This window comes from Sciurus carolinensis, unplaced genomic scaffold, assembly GCF_902686445.1.
Source record: "Sciurus carolinensis unplaced genomic scaffold, mSciCar1.2, whole genome shotgun sequence".
NCBI classification, from domain to species: Eukaryota; Metazoa; Chordata; class Mammalia; order Rodentia; family Sciuridae; genus Sciurus; species Sciurus carolinensis.
In genome coordinates, this window is record NW_025920137.1 from 1,559,598 (window position 1) to 1,584,669 (window position 25,072).

The following is a 25,072-nucleotide window of genomic DNA, read 5'->3' on the forward strand; positions in this document are numbered from 1 at the left end:
TAGGGCAGGGGAGTGGGGGGATGGGATTTGGTATAAATTGGTCAATGGCTAGAAAATCCAGGATAGCTAGGGGGAATAAATTCATGAGATGAACAATGCGGTGACTGCAGTCAATAACCATGTACTCTTAAAAATCACTAAGAAGTCCGTGGTGGCGGAGCGGCAGTCGCCTGCGCCCTTCCACGACTGCAGGAGCTGTATCCCGACACCCAGCGGAAGTGCCTGCAGAGGAGCCAGGATGCTGCCCCTGCCGGCGCCCTGCCTCAGCCCACCGGGCTCCCAGGCCGGCAGCACTGGCCTCCTGAAGTGTCAGGATGTCTGAACCGAAGGCGGTGATCAGGAAGGCAGACCTCTTTATGAGGACATGCAACAAGAAGTCGCCTCATTTCCGTTTGTGTATAAAACACTTCTCCCTTTTGTGGTCCAAAATTATTATTTTCATAATGCTGTATTCCACCTACTGGGTCTAAGTTAATTATTTTCTCCTCAACATCATCCTTTACTTTTAATTTTAATGAGGATATGCATGGGAGAAATTATTCATAACTCTATAGGTACAAACTCATTCATATGTGTAAATTCATTCATATTTTTAAAACATATTAATATTTATTGAATCTTATTAAGACCAGGAAGGGCTCCCTATACTTGCAGCCAGTACAGAAAGTCATTAAGGATTGATAGGTTGTTACATAAACAAAAGTCTATTGTGTGTAGGTCAATAAAACAAAGGTAAGTGTTTATACTATTAAATTAAATACTGTATTAATTAAATTTATACTGTAAATTAAAAACAATAAACAGTGGCAGCAGCATAAATTCACTCATTGATAAACAGTATATATTATTATGCACATGTATATTTGATGTGATATTTTAATAAGGTACAAAATTTCCAGTTAAACGTATTTTCTTTTGAATTTTAAATATCACTAAACTGCTATCATATACATAGCAAAAACAAAAAAAATTTCACAGCACATCTGATTTTATAAATAATATTCCTAGAAATATGTTCTGTGATATAAAATGTATAATAAAGAATAAAATTGAAAAGATTTATGATTCAGTAAAAGTTAAAAAATCTGAATGGAACAGAAATGAAATATTATTTATCAGTCTTAGAACTACCCAAAAATGGCCAATGAAGGATGTTTGAAAAAAATAAAATTACATAAAAAGGGGAAACAAGACACTGAAATGAAAAGATAAAGAGAAAAATAAGCTCAAAGTAGGTGGATAAGCAACAGTGAAGCACTGTTTATATATATATATATATATATATATATATATATCATGTTATGATTAAATAACTAATAAATTTCATTTAGAATTGAAAACTCAAAAATATGGCAGATAAAAGTTAAATGTTGGATGCAAAATAAAATTCTATTTATACATAGCTAAAAAATTTAAAATTTGTTAATAACTGATATATAACTTCTCAGAAAATAAAATGGAGAAGCGAACTGTTTTAAACATTCAGGACATAAATTAAAGGAAATAATATTGAATAAAGAAAATGACTTGATTTCTACTCAAATTTTTACTCAAATTTTTCTCTATTTATGCAGAATCAGCTCTTCGAATCCTCTCAATTACCTTCAAAACCAAGACTTTTCATGAATTCAATAATTGTCCTTAGAGAATAATATTCCTTAGTTCACATGGAATTAAAAATATGAGAATTAAATTTAAAGTTTCCTATGATGAAGTTTCATCTCTTCTATGTTTGGTATTGTTTCTGGGAGTTTGATATTTACTTATTTAATTCTTTCTCACTAACACTGTGATACCCCCTCCTTTCCAATCCTAATTTCAGCAAAATAAAATCATCCTCTGAGCCATGTATTTTTCTTATTTTGCCACTTTTCTCCCTCAAACACCTGTTCCCTATTTTCCCCTCAAATAATTACAGAAATAGCTACTTGCACACATGTTCTTCAATTCTATTCCTTTACTCTTTAAACTTGCATCAGCATCTCTCCTCTAAAATTTTCGTGGCTCAAATTTCTAGAGGACACGTTTTCAATTCCGTACCTAAACACAGGACATTGTTATACTATTCTTTATCAACTAAAGCACTCTCTGCTACATTTCTATAGCAATATCTTCATTCTTGCTGCTAAAACTTACTCAATTCATTAATTAAAGAATTCCTAATTTATCTTTTAATTCATGTGCACAATAAATCTACAAGCAGGTTGCAGCCGTAAGACCGCTAAAAAGTATCTCAATATTTTTATTTTTGAGTATTTGTGCCCAGATTCTTCCTTGGAGTAGCTGAAATTTCCTTCTACTCAACTCTCTACTGTCACACCAAACAACTCTCAAACCACCTGAGTATTACAGCCATCTGTCCCCCTTACTGATCAACCTTCAGCTCATTTCCTTCTGCTCTGAGAACAAAATCTGAATTTGTTAGCTTTCTTACATTATGTTAATGATGAGGCCCTTTCAAATAGTTTCTTTTAAGAGGAAAGAGAACACCAAACCACTGCACCTATGATCTAGTCTGACGCATGCAACCTACGCTAAACCCTACCACGGGATTATCTGGTATTCCATGAAAAGTAGATTCTGGCATCGCTTTCAAAAACTTCATCATTCAACCTTCCACATCAACAAGTCTCATTTTCATTGATACGTGTGAATAAATACACATACCTCTCTAAAAAGTTCCTGTGGTGAAAGGAGAGTTTCTTCCTCCCATCGGCTGGTGGGTTCCATGGAAGCTGCAAACCCCAGCAGCAAAGCAGCTCTTAATAGCAGACCTTGGAAGCTCACGGCCAATTTCCTCTTGCGTGGTTCATGTCTTCTGAATCCAAAGGTCTCCATAATTAACGTCCCTGGGTCCAATCCCTGCTCCCTGCATGCTCGCAAAAAAAAAAAAAAAAAAAAATCAAATTCACCTCACAAATCCCACAGCACTTTGCCGCTTGAATGTGTGACTCCAGGGGTAAATATGGGGCTTGGGTCAAAGCCATTGGTCCAAATTTATGCTAATCAGTGTTTGGATAAAGTAGCATCGCTATTGGTCCAAATTTATGCTAATCAGGGTTTGGAAAAAGTAGCATCGCTATTGGTCCAAATTTATGCTATTGACCTTTTGGAGAACTACACAAGCTATTGGTTAGCATTTGAGTCTCAAACTTTGGCACTGCCCTTAATTCCGTTTTTCTGGCTGGGGGCCGGTGGTGAGAGACAGGTCAATATGCCCTGACTCTCCTGGGCCCTGACATGCACCTGCATGATGGGACTCATGGACACAATTAAACATCAGTATTTGAGTGAGTATCAGGCATGTTTTCTCAGATTGATTTTTTTCTAGGTTGTACTATATACATAACAGTGCAAATCGTACTCAGTTTTGATAAGATCAACTTTTATAATTTGCATGAGTAAAATGTTATCTATCTTCCTTTGTCTGACTCATTTCACTAAAAATAATGATTTTTATTTTTATCCCTTTTGCTGCAAATAACAAGATTTCATTATTTTTTATAGGTAAATAGTATTTCATTGTGTGCTGCATCTTTTAAATCCATTTATCAGTTGATGGACACTTCAGTTATTTAAATTTCTTGGCCAATGTGAATAGTGCTATAATAAACATGGGAATTCAGATCCTTTTTGACATACTGATTTAATTTGTATATATTTTCAATATTGGAAAAGCTGGATCATATGGTAGCTCAATGTTTAAGTATTTTTTTTTTCTTTCAGTGCAGGGAGTTGAACCCAGGGCCTCGTGCTTTAGTTGGGCAAGCACTATACCAACTGAGCTATATTCCCAAACCCTCAGTGTTTAATTCTTTTAGAAAATACTTCATTTACCATTTTCCATTATGACTATGCTACTGTACATTCCCACCAATATCGTGCAAGTGTTCATTTTCTCTACATCCTCACCAATTCTTGTTCAATATAGGTTTTCTATAATAGCCATTCTTACTGGAGCAAAATGATATCTCATTCTGATTTTGATTTGTATTTCCCTGATAATTACTGATGTGGAGTATCAGATCTTTATTGTTTTTTCTTGAATCTTGTTTTCCCAAAAACAATAATTTTTAAATTCTACATTGACAAAAAGGACTTAAATATGTTTATTATTTCAAAATAAGTGTTTGTTCATTTTGAATTATTCAGTCTGAGGTATTCTGTTACAGCAGCAAGAAAATGGACGGGATGCAGCCCTGCAGGGCGGCCGCCAAGGAGGTGGCAGGCCGCCACATGCTGACCGCGAACCTCTGGTGCAGCCTCTTCGCCGCTTCTGTGCTACAGAGCTACAAAGTGCGACTTGGTGCTGTGGCCCCTCCCCTCCTCCTACACCTGACACAACTCTAAGGACTTCCAGGCCTTGCTTGCAGATGCCAGCAAGTTACCCAACCTGAAGGAACTTCTCCAATCGCCTGGAGATGAAGACCAAAGGACCTGGGACCTGGTGAGCTGGATTTTATCCTCCAAGGTCCTGACAATCCACAGTGCAGGGAAGACAGAGTTTGAAAAGATCCAGCAGCTGACTGGTGCCCCTCACATGCCTGTCCCCACCCCGGACTTCCTATTTGAAATTGCATACTTTGAACCAGCCAACGGCAAGTTTTATGAGACCAAAGGAGAACGAGACCTAATCTACGACTTCCACAGTAGCCGCCTAGAAAACTTCCATTCCATCATCCATAATGACTGCACTGCCACCTGAACAAGGGCTTCGAGCCAGCTCTCCTGGTTTTCCAGCCATTGGTTTATGCTCATGATGTTCCTGTATCTGCTGCTGCTGCTCATGGTGAGTGTCATCAACTCCTCTGCTTTCCAACACTTTTGGAATCCTGTTAAAAGATAATCTTTCTGGGTCTGGTGTGGGGACCACCTCAACCACGTGCCTTATGATATTGTTTCCTTATCCTGTGCCTCATGTCTGACAAGGTCAAGTCTGGGGACTAGTTAGGGGCCACAGGACAATGTTTTAATATGCCATAAATGTATTGATTGCCTTTGATGATGCTCCCAGTCACACTCCAGTCAGTTGGGACCCCTAACCCCTCACTTGTAATTTTCCCGGGAGCCCTCCCATCTGCTCCTTCCTAAGCAGACCAAGGGAGTTGGTTCTTCAGCCAGGGCCAAAGGAAAAAGTCCTGCTGCATTTAAAAACAAAGTGTCCAAGCTGTCAGTGGTATGTTTACAATCATTGCTGGTGGAGGTTGGCCCTTTCTCTAATGCCTTCTGGAAGGCGGGAAAGTGTGTAGTGGGTATTAAATCACTAAGCAGCAGTTGCCTTGTGTTGGCTTGAGACACCCAAGAGGGACAGTCATGTTTCTCATTAAAAATCAGTGGGATGGTTTTTGGATTCCATCCGTTCTTGTATGTGAGTGCAAAACATTTTAAGTTTTCTCAAATCAACAAACAGCCCTCTGCTATAGCTGTACCTCCCTCCCTGCAAAGCATGGATGAGAAAGGAGGGAGTCAGGGCCCTGATTTTTAAAAGAAATATAGACTTAACAATATAGAGCAACTCAAGGCATCTTTTTCTAAAAATTATCAACTGTTGATTATAGCTGAAATGGAACCAAATGTTTGTTTTCTGACTTTTTAAAAATAGCTATTTAACAAATTAGTCTTTGTGAGCTAAGAAAAGGAAATTTCTAAACCTACAGCACCCTTTGGCTGGGATGCACAGCCTCTCTCTTGGCTGCATTCTAGAGTGAGGTATCTGAGCCTCAGGCTTGCTCCTGTTCATATTCTCATGAAGCTGCCAGCCTCAAGTGCCACATTATAGGCCATCAGTGGGATGCTGGCCTTGGAGACGAGGCCCAATCAGTGTGTCACAAATTCATATGATTGAGCCTCCTTCAGAGGACTCAGCCTGAGCTTTAATGTGTAGGAAAAGCTTTGGCTGCCCAGAGAGCCACAGCCTGACTTTGTTGTGTTTTCTTTCCCTTTTTCCTGCTGAGTTTCAGCTGTAATGGAGCCCTGTCCAATTTCGGAGTGAAATTGCTGTAAAGAGGGGGAAGAATCATTTTTCTACAATTTATAAATTGTGAAAAAGCCAATAACATGGTTTTTACATTGAATATTGAAACATTTCAAAAATAATAAAGATATTTTCCTAATTAAAAAAAATTAAAATTTAGTACTACACAATTGAAATTTTTGCAAAGATATTCCACAAAAGATGCTGTACTTCTTCATGCTCTATCATATTATCTATAAAATGTCCAATTCTCCTATTTTTATGATGTACCCTTTAGTCCTCCACCTATGGTTGTAACCACTGGATTATTGCATGATAAAGGTAACTTTTTTTTTTTTGTCATAGCTACAACTAGTAAGTAAACTATGAGCTAATACTTTTGTACTTGGAATTAACCAGCATTCTTCAAATTTTAGTTTTTTATATCCATTGATGATTCTTGTCTGAGAAAATTATTTCAGAGAAGTAACAAAGGTGATATTTTACTAACATTCATTTTTTAAGTATTATCTAGATTTCTCCCGTTTATCTGTTTATTTTTTTTTAAAAAAAGAGAGAAGGAAGGAGGAGAAACACTCTTTCTTCAAAGGGAATAAATTATAGATTCTTTTAAAAAGATAGCCTAAATGTTTATATGAAAACTTCTTTTCCTTTACTTAAGGCCCTTCACTGCAAAATTTAGTTTTATAGTGCTGTAATATATGGCATAATAGTAAATACCTGTAGTCCCCAACCCAGGAGTTCTAGTATAGACTGCACAATAGTAGTCTGTTTTTAAACTTCTGTAGTACCACTCAGAGTGATTAAATGAGATTCCCAAATACTTTCTTTCATCTACACTAAGTCATCTTCCAAAGCAAAGTATCCCTCCCAGTGCCTTCATAGAAAGCACTGCACAGGCTGCAGGCTGGCTGTGGAGATATGAGGCAAGGCTGAGGCAGCTTAGAAAAGTACAAAGAAACCAAACTAGACATGGTAGTACACAGCCTGTAACTGCAGAAGCTCTGGAGACTGAGGCAGGAGGATCACAAGTTCAAGGCCAGCCTAGATAATGGGTAAGACCTATCTAAAAAGTAAACTTTAATAATGAGTAGGAATGTAGCTCAGAGGTAGAATGCAGGCCCTGGATTCAATTCCCAGTACTGCAAAGAAAGGAAAAAGGAAAAAAAAATCTGGATTCAGAGAAGGCTCCTTTAAGTGTAGCACATAAACCGAACAGTTGTAGTAAATAGGACTTTACTAGTAGTACTTTACTATCAATAAAACATGGCTTGGACATCTGACAATGTACTCTACAAATGTGTGAGATGCAAAGAGCCATCAAGTCTCAAAGTATCTATGGAAACAAGGTGACATTCAAGAAGGGAATAAAAGCAGGAAAAATATACCATTTTGGCAAGGTATCTGAACGGCAGACTATTGTAGATTATTACCAAGCAATGCAGCTACTCTGAGTCAAACATTCAGAGACAAGAGTTTTGAGCTATCAAAACATTACTGCTCTTTGAACTATGCTTCAGTTTCCAATGCATAGAACATTGGTTCTTATCCTTTATTCTTACATTCTGGCATCTGACTAAAACCGACCCAGTATTGTTCTAATAATTGTCCAGCTAAATCCTCTTGGTGAAACTATTCACAGGATTTGCTCCCTATTTTTTACTTCAGGTGTTTACCTACAGTTCAATTTATTCCATTGACGCCATCAAGAATGATCAGCCACTTTATTATTGTCCTTTCTCCCACACAGATCCAGTCATACCCAATTACTGCCTGCACAAAAAATAAAAAAGGAGTGGGGGCCACATTTGTGAATAGCAGTTCTAATGGTGAAAACAGGAAGCCCTTAATAAAGAGAAAAACAAGTGACTTGGTTCATCTTTCCATATAGTTTTTTGTGAGAACCTTTTGAGGGTTTTCACCACAAGAGGTTGGCCAAAATATACACCTAGCTAAAGTTACAACTAATAGGGAGACAGAGTATTGCAATAAAATGTAGTAGAGATAAAAAGTAAGATACATCACTTTTATTATGCAGGAAAATCTAAACAGATATATAAAAACTCTTCATTTCAAATACTGTATGTATTATTATTGAATGTTGCATTCCTATAGCCTCTGTTATCAGAAATGTGTATCATAAACAACTTGCATCTCCAGAACATAAATGAACAGTATTGATAAATATCGTATTTTACATTTGGAAAAAGGTGGTTTTACTTTTTGTCTTACGTACCTACAAAATAAAGTTCAAATTATTAAAGACCAAGGTATAAAAATGGAACAAAAATTTTAAAGGTTAGAGTTGCTTTCAAAAACCAAAAGTTGAGTATAATTTGTCTCTGATATAAAGAAGTCTTTTAAAAATCTCACACAAGTGATCAGTTTAATAAATATGATGACATTAAATTTTTTAATATCTTTTCTACATAGAAACTCCAAATACATTGGTTAAGACATACATGTCTCTTCACTGACATCATTGAATTGGACAAAGCTGAACCCACTGTGTGGTGGTGATACCCTCAGTTTTGTGCAGGTGCTGGGAAGTAAACTTGTTAATACAAGTGGCTATTTTCAGACCCAGTTTTCTACTGGGCAGAAATCTAATATATAGCCAGGATTTTTTTTTTATAATTTAGGATTCATTGAAAGTGAATCTCTAGACTTTATCTTTTTATGAGTATCATTTAAAAAAAAATAAGAAATTGAAACTTTTGGAAAATAGCACAAGTAAATAGGGTGAATCAATATTTGTATATATCCTTTCATAATCATAAAATTCCTGCAGCCTACTTAAAAATCAATCCATGTAAGGTCATATGTTTTATTAAGTTGTACACCCTTGAAATCTCAACACATAATTTACATTGAAGGAAAAGTTTTAGAATCAAAGACATTCCTTAATAATCCAGTCTGGAAAAAATCTAATTCAGCAATTAAATTCCAAAATGAAATAGCAAATTAATTACTTATATAACCAGTTCGATGGATCTTAAAGGTCTAGCAATTTCAAAAGGCTTTGGATATATCATTCATAGGTGATTCCTCTTGGAGGTTTTAGTGTACTGATACCATTCTGGAAAACCCTACATAAAAAACAGCAGTTATCATTTGCCTAAACCTTTGTTGCATTGCAATCAGGATCTTGTCTTTTGAAGAATATTACTTGTCAGAAACAAGTAAATGTTTTCCACTCTTTATGGTGATAACAATTAGAACTAAACTTAGAATGGTAATTTTGCTGGTGATTGATGTACTTATTTTTTTAATTTTTTATATGACCTTTGTTTGTTAAATGCACCTTACTAACTGCTTGCTTCATTATTGGATTGAATAAATTACATAATTTTTCAAATATGTGTAAGAAATGAATATAAATTTAACAGTGGAATATACGTGTAATTATTTTTTTCAGTCTTTTCCTGCAGAAACAGTCTGCTGTGTTTCAAGACCATGAGGTATTTTATTACTACTCTTTCTTGGCATTCAAAAATGTTTAAAAGGATGAAGAAACGTTTCAACATAGCACATTATTTTGGTCTCCAAGTGATTTGTGTCATGCATCATTATCAATTTAAAAATATTGAATTATAACCCTAAAATATGATTTGTTGATATTTGCAGTTTCCCCTTTTTTTTATGACACTACAAAAGAAATACAGCTTTGGCTGGTTCCCTGCGCCTCCTGCTTCCCGGAGCCCCGAGGTGCCAGAGTTCCTGGCGGTGTGGGATCCTGACTGCAGCCTTCCCCTGGGTCTGGGTCTGTAAGTTGGACGGCCAGAGCGCCCGGTTGGGGTGTGGGATCTCTCAAAATGGAACCCCTTGGGACCCAGGATCGCCTGGGACCTGCACTGTAAAGAGGGCCAAGAGGCTAACCTAGGCCCTGGGGAACTTAATTAAACCCTTAGTCCGGCCCACGTTGCGCCCCACCCCTTTCCCAGCTTCTGGAGTGGGGATCCCAAGGATACACCAGGGACCGCATCCTGGCACCCCAACCCAGGACCCAGCATTTGGCTCCAGTGCTGGACCCTGGCGCCCTGTAGAAAGTGCCAGAGGTGAGGCCCGGGAGACTATCTGCAGGAGCCAGCTGTAGGCAAGCCCTTTAGCGCTAACCCTTGAGAATACGAGTTACTCTTTTGATGGGATTTCCACCAATTCAGCCAGTGGCCACACACTTTATACATTTACTGGCGTTATGCCAGGCACTGGGAATTCGTTAAATGTCGTTAAATTTTTCAGGGTCAAGTGTGGGAGCCATATATAAACAAGTGCCCTTGAGAGAGTGAGTGAAATATAGTTTGTTTTTTATGTACTAACTGTTAAAGGAGCAGTTGTTGGAAAGCCTTTAGAAAGAGACATCTGAATTATACTTCTTGGCGAGGATAAAGTGTGGAAGAGGCTTTCAGGAAAAAGGAACAGTTGGAGTGCTACCAAGTAATGACTGAATATAATATATGTGTAAAAGAGGAAATGGGGCTGGGGGAGCTTCTGTGCATAAGAAAGTAGACTGGGGTCCAGATAATGAGTGGTTTAATTCTAATGGACACATACTTTTTGATGAGTCTGATTTTCATTACAGAAAGTCATTTTGTTCTATAAAAAGCCTATAAGGAAGAAATTTCTATAGCTGAATCTGGACTTTTAAAGCTAAAGATTAGATACTTACTGTAATTAATTTTGAAGTGATAATGGGATAAGTTTGGGGCATGGCAGTAAAGTCCTGAATTAGAGTTATGACAGTATTGTTGGTTGCTTGACATAAAAGTGTCAAGACTCCATAGGTAATCTGTTGAGGGAGAAAAAGATATCCAATATAATTCATAGATTTTAGACCTTTGAAGAATATGATGCCATAATCAGAAATAGAATGATAAGGTTAGTGTAGATTACAAATTCACTTTTTGTACATGTTGAAGTCTAATGGGATAGCCACATAGAAATGGGCAGCATAGAGTTGGAAGTGTAAATCTGGAGATCAGCCTAAGCATGGTGTCATAGAGGTGGAAGCTGTAAGACGAGCTGGCATCAAAGAGGGAGTACTGAGGAAGGACATTTTGGCAGGGGGGTTAGTGAATGCATTTTATAAAGCTGGAAAAAAAAAACTATAACTAGAAGTAGTTGTAGTAGCAGAAACAGAAGGTTTTAGCCAACAAGAAGACCCAGATATCAAGAGAATTGAAGACTCCACTGGATTAATTCATACAAAGCATCTGAAGAAGATGAGAAGGGAAAAAGTTATTAATTTCATTATTAAGAGATCATTAGTGACCTTTTAAAAGTGAGTTTTAAGCTGGGCACAGTGCCACATGCCTGTAATCCCAGCAATTTGGTAGGCTAAGGCAGGATCACAAGTTCAACTTCAGAAACCCTATCTCAAATGTAAAAAATTTTGAAAAAGGACTGAGGATGTAGTTCAGTGGTACAGTGCTACTGATTTCAATCCTCAATACCACCAAAAAAAACAAAAAAAACAAAAAAGAATTTTAAGTAGAGTGGTGAGCTAATGGCTAATGATATGTGGAGCATTGGTTAAATGGGAATCAGAAAAGAATGCACATGAAGGAGTTCATAACAATAACTGACAGTTTTTGTCTATTTACTTAATACATGCTTATAGATTACATACCACATTTGAAGCTCTTTTAAAAATTAAGTGATTTAGCCAGGCACTGTGGCTCACGCCTATAATCCCAACAGCTTGAGAGGCTGAGGCAGGAAGATTCAGAGTTCAAAGTCAGCCTCAGCAACTCAGTGAAATGGTGTATCAAAATAAAATATTAAAAAGGGCTGGTATGTACCTCAGTGGTTAAGCACCCCTGGGTTCAATCCCCAGTACAACCCCCACTAAATTAACTGATTTAATTTTCTTTAACCACTCTATGAAGTAATTTACTATTGATAGACAGGAAAACTGAACCAGAATTGTTAAGTAACCTGCACAAAGTCACAAAGAGGTAGTTGAGCAGGGTTTCAGTTGTAGAAAATATGGCTCAAGAGTCCATGTTTTGCCTCCACTACTATGCAGTGACAATATTTTTGGAGACAAAAGAATAGGAAACTTTAAGAAAAGATAATCTTGATTTTTAAAAAATGGAGAGGCTTAGAAGGAGACACAGGTTCAAAAGGTAATTAATGAATTTATGTTTGTGTTATATAGTTTTTATTTTTTTTCCTGTCTCAAGTCCTCTTCCATGCCAACTTAGGTCTATTTTTTCCACTCTCATGCTTTAATTTATCACTTGCCATGAATAATCAGGTTTCCTCTGCAGCCTCAGACCCAAATCCAATCAGCTAATAAATCTGTACCTTGATATCATGTAGGCTCTTCTGACTCAATATTTTTAATACCAGATTCATGGTCTTCCCCTTCAGTATTGTCTAGCTTACTGAATGACAACTAAAGATATTCAGTCATGCAAACAAGCAAACAAAAAATACAAATATCAATGTTTAAAATAATGAGATAAAGATAAGATAAACTGATTTAAATGTTTTGATATGGACAAATAAAATGTAATGTTGTGATTAAATACTAACATTTTTCTTTAAAAGTTTTAGCTTAATACTTGATGAAATAATTATTTGAAGACAAGGTTCTCATTACAGTTTATTTCAATTATTTTAAAATTATAATTAAAATATTTTCTAAAAGAAACCTAAATTTAAAGGAATAAAAGTCTTTTTGGTGGTATTTGCCGAAATGATCACTTTCATTTTCCAGTATGAACTGCCTGCTGTGCAAAATCTTTTAAAATATAAAGTAGTACATTTTTATTTCCCTAATGTAAATTAGACAATTGGGGGGTGGATTAAAAACTTTCCCAGGTTCATATTTAATAAATTTTATTTATTAGATTAGAAAGTATGATTTTACAGTATTTTAAATAGAAATCTGAGCATGTAAACAACTGATTGACTTTCCAGTTTGTACCATCTCTTTTCCTTGAGAAAATCAGTTAAAAAAAAATCTCTGTGAGACTTGGACTAATTCTAATCTTATTCTCCCTTTTTATCACCCTGCACTTAAAACTGTTGACTATGTAAATTTGTTGCATATTCTCTTAAAATGGCCTTCACAGAGATTTCAGTGGACTAATTGACATGATTATATTTCCTGCTTGAAAAATCACTCTGGCTACTTATAAGAACTGTGTAGAACAGAGGAGGAAGCGGGCATATGGCCTAGTAGGATATTCAACATTGTAGGCAAGAGATAATGGTGACTCAGAAGTAGAAAAAGAACAACTGGGGTATATTCAAAGGTGATATTAATAACATTTCCCATTGAATTGGGAAATGTTTATCTAGTTTGGCTGATTGCATAAGCCTTAGTCTATCATCCTAACAGTTATTAAGAGTGCTTCACTTCAATTTCAAATGTGAATAAAGCTATTTCATTTAACCAATTGTATTCAAAATTTAAATTAATGGGGACTGAAAGCTGATTATTTGAAACAAATTTTAGGTAAAAACATAGAAAATATAATTATTATTTTATGAAAAATTATAAAATAATAGCTTGTCATATATATTCTTAATTTCTATTATTTTTTTTTTTTTTTGTGGAGGGGGTACCTGGGATTGAACTCAGGGACAATGGACCACTGAACCACATCCCCAGCCCTATTTTATATTTTATTTAGAGATAGGGTATCACTGAGTTGCTTACCACCCACCATTTCTGAGACTGGCTTTGAACGAGCAATCCTCCTGCTTCAACCTCCTGAGCTGCTGGAATTACAGGCATGTGCCACCATGCTGGGCTTCTGTTAATATTTTCTTTACAAACTTAGTTAATAGAGTTTCTAACAGCATTCATTATGATGTTTGTATCGGTATTTGCATATTTTTTTAAAATATGGAAAGATATTTGATTCTACCTTTTACACTGTGATTCTACTGTGTCTCTGGATTATTTTTATTAACCAAGTATTCCTTGTTCTTTCTGAGTTTATAATATGAGCATAAAAATAAGACTCATAAATTAATGGAACAGAGTCCATAAATGGCCCCATATGAATATGGGCACTTATTTTTACAATGGTGCCAAAGTAATTCAATGAGAGAAATAAAATTATTTTCAAACAAACAAAAAAAGGAACAGAACTTACAGTGTCTGCTGCCTTTTTGACTCTGCTATTGTAACAAATGTACTGGGTGCTCAGTCTCTTCCAGCTTTGAATATTGTGATATGCTTACTGACATTAGCTAAAATATTGACCTTCAATGCTGGTCTGAATCTGGGTTTCTGTTGTCCAAAAATAGAATTTACAGACCTCAAAGGGCATCCTGCCTGGAAATTTAAGCATGAACCACAACATGCATACTTGAATGTTGCTTTCTCCCCTTACATTATTTTTTGCTGTTAAATTATTTTGGCCCTCAAAAAGCACTTCTTTCTATCATAAGAAATATGATGCCACCCTTAGACTCTATAGTTTCCATTTGGCTTCCAGGTGGATTCAGTCAACTGTCTGCAGTAATTGATGAAACTTTCCTTATGACCTTCAATGTCCCATTTAGTACATATTTTAGCTGAAGTTAAGTGCACTTTCTGGATTCATGATCTTGTCCCTTCTAAAGTATAAAATGAGATGAAGGGATAGTACAGGTATTCAACACCCTTTGATTTTGTAAGTATTTTATAAGTAATAAACTTAAGGAGAATCTTCTAGACTTGCTGTTGTACAACAGATTCCAGCTATAGATTTATGTGAGTTATATTTCTACATATGAGATAACACAGAAAATGATCATGAAAAAGTGAATAATAATAAAGACTTCTTCAAACAAGGGGTTTCTTATAAAAGTGAAATGTCTTGGTTATTAAAATAAAAATTTTAATGCATAGAATCTGTAAATTCAGAAAAAAAGTTATAAAAAGAGTTTAAAATCAATACCAAATCTCTAATCTAAAAATTAATCTGAATTTATTGATTATTATTTTTTAACATCAACCTTGTTACTATAACAAAATACATGAGGCAGGCTAACTGTACAAAGAAAGAGACTTATTTTGTCCATTGTCCTCTAGGTTGAAAGGCATGGCAATTGTATGAGTTTCACTCCGGTCAAGGACTCTGGGATGAATGGCATCAAAATGGCAGGAGCAAGAGATTACACAGCCAAGTAGGGAGCCAAAGAGCAACTTGGGTTGCCCAGTTCTCTCCAAGGCACATCCTCAATTGTTCTATGCATCTCCCACTATGTCCCACGTCTGAAAAGGCCCCACACCACCCTGCTCATCATCAAGCCAAGGATCAATCTTTTAGCTCATGAACCTTGGGCGACAGACTCAAATCATATCCAAACCATAGCATGTCAATAACCTGGAATAATGTACTTGCATGGGTATCATTTTCCCATTGTTATAATACACAAAACATTTAGTGACTTACATCAACACAAATTAATTGACTTATGGCTCTGGAAATGAGACATCCAAATCACTGGGCTCAAATAAAGCTGTAGCAGGAATTTTAAATTCAAGAGGTACAAAGTGCAATGTTTGCCTCTAATATTTCTCAGATTCCAGTGTCCTCTGCCTTCTTTTGTGTTGGTTGCTTCCCCCATCTTTAAAACATCACTCTAATCAAAGCTTCAGTCTTCACAACACCTTCTTCTCTGACTCTGACTCCCAATGTGTCCCTTTTAAAAGTACCACTGTGATACTTAAGACCAATCTGAATCATCCACAAAAGTCTCCAGACTTTTAAGATTCTTATCTTCATCACAACTTCTGTCCTTTTTATTACACAATACAATATCTACAGGTTACTTTCTAAATTTTTGAAAAACAAAATAGAATTTTTAACATAATGCTAGGTTTAGTTCCATTGACTCCCTACATTGTATCCTGTGTGAGAAATTTTCACATCTGTTGATATTAGAATTAATAATAAAACTCTAACATGCAGATTCTCATCTTATTACATAATTTTCCTTTTTTAAAAGTGGAAAAAGAAGAAGAAAGAGAGAGGGAATGAGTTAATAAAGATGAGTTAAATATTGTCACCAATGTTCCATAAATGTTCAGGATTTGTTGCAGGATCCTAGTCTGTTACTCTGGTTGATGTGTATGTTTGTATGCTAAAAAAAAAAAAATCTATTTTGATTACTGTATCTTTGTAGAAGATATTAATGGAGATGGAGTGATGCCTTCAAGTTATTTCCTTTTATTCAAGATAACTTTGGCAATTGTGCACAGGAATTTCAGGGTTTTTTTTCTATTTATTCAAATATATAAACTTAACTTTGATAGAAATTTTATTAAATATTCCTATAGCTTTGAGCAGTATGTACATTTTAACAACATTAATTCCTATGATCCATAAACATGGCATATCTTACCATTTTTTTTCTGTTTTGCTCTATTTCTTTCATTAGTGTTTTATAGTTTTTAGTTTATGTAGATCTTTCACTCATGTGGTTAAATTCTTGACTAACAATGTTTTGTTGCTTTTGTTGCTTTTCTTGCTAATTCTAATGGAAATATTTTCATAATTTATCATTTGAATAGATTTTTTGGTATTGTAGAAAGTCACAACTGCTTTTTGTATGGTAATTTTGTATTCTGTAACTTTACTGAATTTATTAGTTTAACAACATTGGTGTGGAGTATGTAGAATTCTCTATATTTAAGGTTAGAGTTTAATGTTAACAAAGACATTTTCATTTTCTCCTTTCCTATTAGGATTCCCTTATTTTTTGTTCCCTTGTTTTGGCTAAAACTTCTAGTTCTATGTTGAAAAGATATGGTGGTAGTGGCCATTCCTGCATTATTCCTGATCTTTGCTGAAAGTCTTTAATTTTTCATCACTAGATTGTAAGTTTAACATTTATGACTTGCATTTTTTAAGTGGAATTGTTTACTGGGATTTTTGCTAAGTAATTAAAAAAACAATAAATTACAAAGACAGTTGAATTTATAGATTGTCATTACAGGTTCTACTCATAGTGCTTTGAACTCCCTACCATTTATTTTGCATGTAAATATTCTTGTTGAGAGGACCTAGCCCTAACACTTTTTTCCCTTTTTTTTTTTCTTTTCTTTCACATTTCTTATTGGTGCATTATAGATATACATAATTATGGGATTTGTTGTTACATATTCATACACACAAATTTAACAATTTAATTTGACCAATAACTCCCCATCTCCCCCACTTCCCTCCCTACTGCCTACTCTCTGGTCCCTTACCTCTACTGATCTTCCTTTGATTTTCATGAGATCTGTCCCCATCTTTTGTTTCCTTTTTCTTCTCTAGGTCTCACATATGAGAGACATATGAGTTGTATTGTATTAAGGTATGTCCATTCTATACTTGCCCTGTTGAATAATTTTTCTCATGAAGGAATATTGAATTTTATCAAAAAAATTTTTTTGCACATACTGAGAAAATGACACTGATTTTCAAGAAAGTACAAAGAATACTTAATTGGGAAAGAATAGATGCTTCAAAAAGTACTACTGAGAAAACTAAATATCCTTATCCCATACAATATAAAATATAACTTACAGCTGATTAAAGATTTTAATATTATATCTGAAAACATAAAGTAACTAGAAGAAAACACAGGGGAAAAATGTCACCATAATTTCTTGGAAATTAGTGTGGATTTGACCCCAAAACTTCAGGCAACAATAGGAAAAATAAGGAAATGAGATTCCAGCAAGCTAAAAAGCTCTGTATAGCAGAGAAAGCAATTGAATGATGTAAAACACAATTCAGTAAGTGAAAGTATCTGCCACCCATACATTCTGCCAGCAGTGAAGATTAAAATATATAAGCAACTCAAATGACTTAGTGTCAAGAAATTTAATGACCTGATTAAAGCATTATCAAAGACCTCAACATTTCTGCAAAAAAGACAAGCAAATGACCAATAAATATATGGAAAATGTTCCATATCACTGTAAGGGAAATGAAAATTAAGACCAATATTAGATATATTCTCATACATGTTAGAACTGCTTTCATCAAAAATATGAAATATAAATGTTAGTGAGTATGCATAGAAAAGTGAACCCTTATTCACTGGTGGGAATGTGGACTAGTGCAGATATTATGAAAAATGGCAAAAATAAAATGGAAAAGACTAGAAAAAGAAATAAGTAGTTATTTTGTTGAAGTGACACATGCATTCACAACTTTACACAAATGTAAAAATATTGTTTAATATAGTTTGCATATAAAAGTGTAAAACTCATGTGTTATGGCTTAGATATAAGGTATACCCCAAATGCTCATGCATGAGACAATCCAAGAAAATTTAGAGGTTAAATTATTGAACTGTGAGAGCCTTAACCTATTTGGAGCATTTATCTCCTGATAGGAAAACTATATGGTGGTAGTAAGTGACTGGAAGAGGAGGTCATTGGGGGATGTATTTTTGGAGTATATATTCCATTCTTGGTGAGTGGAGTGCTCTCCTGTTCTCTTTCTCTCTCTCTCTCTCTCTCTCTCTCTCTCTCTCTCTCTCTCTCTCTCTCTCTCTCTCTCTCTCTCTCTCCTTCTTGTTTTCATGTCCTGAGTTACTTTCCTCCATCACGTCTTTCCACCATGATGTTCTACCTTACCTCAAACACAGAGCAATGGAGTCAGCCATCTATAGACAGAGACCTCTGAAACCATGAGCTCCAAAATAAACTTTTACTCCTCTAATTATTCTTATATCTTTTGTGAAATGTTGACTAAATCACTGTGGATCTGAACTATAATATAGTTTTGGTTTAGAACTGAAATTGCCCCCAAAGCATCATGTATTTGAGCCTTGGTCTCCAATGCAATAATGTTCAAAGGTGAGGTACTTGGGAAGTGATTAGATAGTGAGGATTTGAAATGATCTATTTATCAATCCATTAATAGGTTCATAGCTGAGGACTTTATTATGAGGTGGTGGAAATTCTAAGATATGGGACCTATTTGGAGGAAGACATTCACTGGAGCTTGCTTTTGAAGGGCATTTTGTTCCTAGCATTCTCCAGTTCTCTCTCTCTCTCTCTCTCTCTCTCTCTCTCTCTCTCTCTCTCTCTCTCTCTCTTTTCTTTCTACTTCCTGGCTATCATGAGGTCAGCTCCTCTGTTCCATCACACCCTCTTTGCCATAGGCCTATATTAGTAAAACCAGCCAAACTTGTACTGGACCTTCTGAAACCACAAAACAAAATAAATCTTTCCATCATTAAGTTGATTTTCTCAGGTATTTCATCAAAGCAATAAAAAAATAATTCAAATATAAAAGCCCTCTGACCACAACCACAGATCCTTCATGATCAGGCTTATGACTAAATAGTCAACATCATCTTTTGAGAAACCCTGCACTTAATGTGCTACTCTAAGATTCTAAACAATCCATAATTCCTTCAATTAATTATGATTTATAGATTGATTCCAGATTCTCATTAATATCTTAACACAGAAATTTTCTGCATCAATAATGTTAAGTGTGTTTCTCATACTTTAGCATTTATCGAGATTACATTGCTGGGTTTGCTCTAACAAAGTATTTTTCAACATAAAATTCCAGAGTACTGAATTCAGTTTATCTGAGGTTAGGCCTGAATATTTTCAGGTGATGTTAGTAAAAAGTTTTCACTTGAGTTTCATTACTGTATCCCTTGTCTGGTGTCTCACTTTAAGCATATTTTTCTTATACGTAAATCAAGTTTTGTGAAACCATCTCTTGTAATACAGTTGTTTGGTTTTAATGGCCATTTCCTTAGATAGCAGGAAAAATATTAAATCTCTTTTTGGGGAAGAAATATTAAATTCATTCTTTTAACTAGAACACCCTAGTTAACAAAGAGCACAAGAGTAGGTGTTAAATATCTGTAATAAATGCCTTAATTGAAAATTTAATTTTGAAGGCTACACCATACTGGTTATTATTTTTTTTTATATTTTGCCTTCATGTATTTAAAATTTTCAGCAGAAAAAGAACATGATGGTACATTGAGTGGAATTACAGCTTGCAAACATTTCAGGTGGTAATGAAATAGCACAGTGATAAAGATGAGAGCACAGAGAGCTATTTCTCAGTCCCTACTTAAATTTATAATAGTAAAAGTCATCATGAAGACATTTTCAGAAGATATTATAAAAGTCAGTCTAAATGTCAGACAAAAGTTTTAAAGACCTAGTGTTCAATAAGTGAAGAAATGTTTGGAATAGAACTTAAGTTAATGTCACAATAAGTTTCAGTAATGTCACAAACTTCATTCGAATGAACACAGTTTTGTAATGCCTGCACAAAAGTATTTTGAAAGGAAGTAGATCGTGAATCAAATTTTTTAACTTAAGATTTTGAAACAGGTTGTATGTTTTACCTTACAAACTGCAATTCATTTATTAATTCTGTGTCATGTGCAGGCTGCATTTGTCATACCATGTCCTATCATTGTGACAACTCTAAAAACATAGTTATAAATCAGACTAAAAGTTTAAAATATATGAAATCCACTTAGATGTCATTTATACTTATATGTATATGTTTATATGTATACATATATGTATATGAACTATAATTTGTAAAATATGAAGTTGATGGTAAAAGCAAAAATTCAATTAGGCAACCAAAATAGAATGAGCATTCAAAATTCTGTTCAAACTAAGGAAAACAAAGGTAGTTATCATATAATTACATAAGAGAATGTGTTAGAAAATACAACATAGTTATATAATTTACTAATATGAGAAATTGAAAATATCAAACTTTTTTTCATATCTACCCAAATGAACTCCTTTCTCTATTTTTCGTCAGGATCACTTGTAGCCATATCCATAATATAGTTTTCTATGCCTTCTCTATAAATCTACTACTGGATACTAATGCTGAAATTTCAGAATAGGGTTTTTGATTATCTAAAGATACCCTAACTGGTGTAAATTTATTGGATTACAGAACAAGAGTCTTAACTCTTCCTCTTTCCTGGACTTCCCCGATAACATTACTTTACTATGAACTTATATGCCAAAATGTGGCATACTTGGCTTCTAAAATACCCTCAAAATGTGATTCATTATCTTTCTTATGGATAAAAATCGAAGGTATAATTCTTAATTTTTACATCACACTAAGCATTCCAAAAGATGTTGTACTTTTGGAATCCAGGAAGCTCATCAAATGTTAAACAGTAAACTTTTATGAATTGACTATTCAACAATCTCTGGCAGGTTTTTACCTAAGCATGGGATCCAGGTATGTTCTATATGTGCCTTCGACATTCCTATCAGCATGATGTAAACAATGTAGCCAAGATTTCTAAAAGAAGAATGAATTAAGCAATGACCCTGAATAATATTTTAGGGGATAAAGCCTGTGGTACCTAACACAGATGTGACAAACAAATAATGAAAATCCTGAAGGCGGAATTTAACCAAATCATACAGTTATAGTTTGGAACTTAGATATCTCCCAAGGGGTCACATGTTTGCTTACTGGGAGCTAATGGTTCTGTCTGGGGGAGTAGTTAGTGAGGGTGGAGGCCATTGGGAGGCAGTGAGTTCACTGTGGATGTACCCTTGAAAGTAATATGAGAACCTCATTTCCTTCCTCTCCTTTTTACCTGACCTCCTTGAGGTGAGCAACTTTGTTACGTAAAATGCTTCCCACAAAGATTTTCTGCTTTGCCACAGACCCAAGGTGGCTGGAAAATGTAACCATGGACTGAAACCTATGAAGCTAGGAGTTAAAATAAATCGTTCCTCATTCGAACTTGTTTATTTCAGGCATTTTGTCACAGTGATACGATTCTAACAGACATATGGCTATTACCTAAAGTGTAAACATTTTAATTCAGAGATCAGCAATGTTTTCTGTAAAAGGTCAGATAGGAAATATTTTATGTTTGTGTGTCTTACCGTCTTTCTCATAATTCTCCTATGTTATTATGGTGTGAAAATAGCAGTAGAAAATACATTTTAAAGAGGTGCAGTAATATAGTTGTATTTGCAAAAAGAGGGACAAGAGGGATTTTCCATGTTTAATGACTTAGTTTATGTACCACAAGTAAAGGATATATGTTATCAAAATGATTGAAAAAAACTATAAAGTTTGAAAAGTTTACTTTGCATTTAAAAACACAAAACATTTGAAAATAATAATGTAGTAAAAGACTGTCTTGCAAAGTATAAGAAAAATAAAGTGTGCATGATTCCATTAAGAATAGAAAAATAAATTTTAAGGCAATAACTATTAAGAGTCAGAGATATTTCCTAAACATTATGTATTAAGTTAAAGCAATATATATTAATAAAAACACATACCAACTGTTAGCATAATGTTGAAATATAAACAATTAACCCAGTGAGGTATTATATCTAGTTTGACACATTTACCAGAAAAATGGAATATATAGTTAAGAAAATTCACTTGATCATAAACAATCATCTGATTGATAATAGATGAGATAGCCTACTACAATTCATTAAATGAGGGAACTATATTCAATAAACAGTGCTCAACCAATTAGATACCTACATTCAAAATTAAATAAGTAAACTCTAACCAGTTCTTCACACTCTATACAATAAATAATCTGAGGTTGATCATAGACCTGAACATGAATGATGAAGCTAACAAAAAAGCAAAATGAAACAAAAAAATTAAATTTCTTTTCTTGAAAAAACTAAGATAATAATGTCTTGACCATGAATAGTATTTTTAAATGAGATAAATGTCCTTAAAATATGAATAAAATCGATTTCATTAAAATTAAGCATTATTTTTTATCCAGGAGCTACATTAAAGAAGTGAAAGGCAGAGTCCGTGCTGCGAGCCATCGCCCGCTGCCATCCCAGGCCGCAGCACGTTGCGGGCGGCGAGCCCCCCGCCACCCGCCTCGCCCCCTCTGGGCGGTGGCCTGCTCTCTGCAGCCGCCACCCATGCGGTGCTGGCCCCCAACCAGCAGACCTAGGTCTTCTGCAACCAGATCTTCATAAACAATGAGTGCATGATGCCGTCAGCAAGAAAACATTTCCCACTGTCAATCCCTCCACTGGAGAGGTCATCTGTCAGGTAGCAAAGGGAATAAGGAAGATGGGGACAAGGCCCTGAAAGCTGCCCGGCAGCCTTCCAGCTGGGCTCTCCCTGGCGACGCGTGGACGCCTCTGACAGGGGCCAGCTGCTCTACCGCCTGGCTGATCTGATCGACCGGGACCGCACCTACCTGGCGGCCTTGGAGACCCTGGACAATGGCAAGCCCTATGTCATCGCCTACCTGGTAGATTTGGACATGGTCTTGAAATGTTTCTGGTATTATGTCGGCTGGGCTGATAAGTACCACGGGAAAACCATTCCTATGAATGGCGACTTCTTCAGCTACACCCGCCATGAGCCCGTGAGGTGTGTGGGCAGAGCATTCCCTGGAACTTTCTGCTCCTGATGCCAGCGTGGAAGCTGGGCCCCACCTTGGCGACTGGAATTGTGGTCATGATGAAGGTTGCTGAGCAGATGCCACTCACCGTCCTCTATGTGGCCAACTTGATCTAGGAGGCCGGCTTCCCCCCTGGTGTGGTCAATATTGTTCCTGGATTTGGCCCCATGACTGGGGCTGCCATTGCCTCCCACGAGGACATGGACAAAGTGGCATTCACAGGGTCCACTGAGGTTGGCCACCTCATTCAGGTTGCTGTGGGGAACAGCAACCTCAAGAGAGTGACCCTGGAGCTGGGGGGAAAGAGCCCCAACATCATCATGTCTGACGCTGACATGGACTGGGCAATGGAACAGGCCCACTTTGCCCTGCTCTTCAACCAGGACCAGTACTGTTGCCCCGGCTCCCGGACCTTGGTGCAGGAGGACATTTACTCGGAGTTTGTGGAGTGCAGCGTTGCCCGGGCCAAGTGTCGGGTGGTGGTGGCCGCAGGTGGATGAAACTCAGTTCAAGAAGATCCTCGGCTATATCCAGTCAGGGAGGCAAGAGGGGGCGAAGCTGCTGTGTGGTGGGGGGCTGCTGCCAAGCATGGCTACTTCATTCAGCCCACCGTGTTTGGAGATGTGCAAGACGGCATGACCATTGCCAAGGAAAAAACCTTTGGGCCCCGGTGATGCAGATCCTGAAGTTCAAGACCATAGAGGAAGTCGTCGGGAGAGCCAACAATTCCAAGTATGGACTGGCTGCAGCTGTCTTCACAAAAGACCTGCACAAGGCCAATTACTTGTCCCAAACCCTTCAGGCTGGCACTGTGTGGGTCAACTGCTATGATGCGTTTGGGGCCCAGTCCCTCTTTGGTGGCTACAAAATGTCAGGCAGTGGCCGGGAACTGGGCGAGTACGGTCTGCAGGCATACACTGAAGTGAAGACTGTCACAAAGTTTCTCAGAAGAATTCATGAAGAACCACCCAGCTTCCTTCCTCATCCAGTGCCTGAGAGTCCCTGAGATCAGCAAGATTTTCAAGAACGACCTATGCACATGAAAGGCTCAAAGGAGAAACGCCTCCCAGGAAATCTCTCTGGTCAAAAACGTCCCAGAATTCAAACTGATAAACAGGGTGGGCTGGTAGGGTGAAGCATCTGCAGAAAGCCTGTTTTAAACTGTAACAGTACTGCTGGCTTTGAGGGTGATTGCTTACAAAACCAGGTTCATGTGTTTTATCTTCTGTCTCGATCTAATACACTTCTGTAACTTGCCTTTATTTGAGAGGAAAAAGTGAACTGCTAGCACCCTGCTTTGTATCGCTGACTAAAACTCATTAAAAACTGAACTACTTTCCACAAAAGAAAAAAAAGTGAAAGGCAAATCACAGAACTTGAGAAATATTTTCAATTTATATGAGACAAAGTTTTATATACATATAAAGAATTACTACACATTAATGACAAAGGTCATAAGTCAAATTTAGTTGATACAATTATTTAATGGACATTTTACACAGGACAATAAAATTGCCTAAAAATACTAATAAAAGATTTTCAACATGATTATTTAGAGATAAGTTTAAATACAAAATGGTATAATAATAATATACATCATGTTGGAAAGGATATAAACAAATTTGATGATGTGAAGCCTTGAGATTGTGGAATAATAGAAACTCTTATATTGCTACTGGAAATAAAAAAGGTAAAACTAACTAAAGTGATGTACGTGTT

General features: G+C 36.1%; 3 pseudogenes; 2 read left to right on the forward strand and 1 right to left on the reverse strand.

Annotated features, from left to right (window-relative positions):
• The window catches only part of LOC124974202 (aldehyde dehydrogenase, mitochondrial-like), an 18,860-nt pseudogene extending 16,022 nt beyond the window's left edge, over nucleotides 1–2,838 (reverse strand).
• Nucleotides 2,839–4,191: 1,353 nt separating this feature from the next.
• On the forward strand, nucleotides 4,192–4,705 carry LOC124974203 (protein mono-ADP-ribosyltransferase PARP16-like; annotated as a pseudogene).
• A 54-nt stretch (nucleotides 4,706–4,759) lies between these two features.
• On the forward strand, nucleotides 4,760–24,313 carry LOC124974204 (aldehyde dehydrogenase, mitochondrial-like; annotated as a pseudogene).
• Nucleotides 24,314–25,072: the final 759 nt, after the last annotated feature.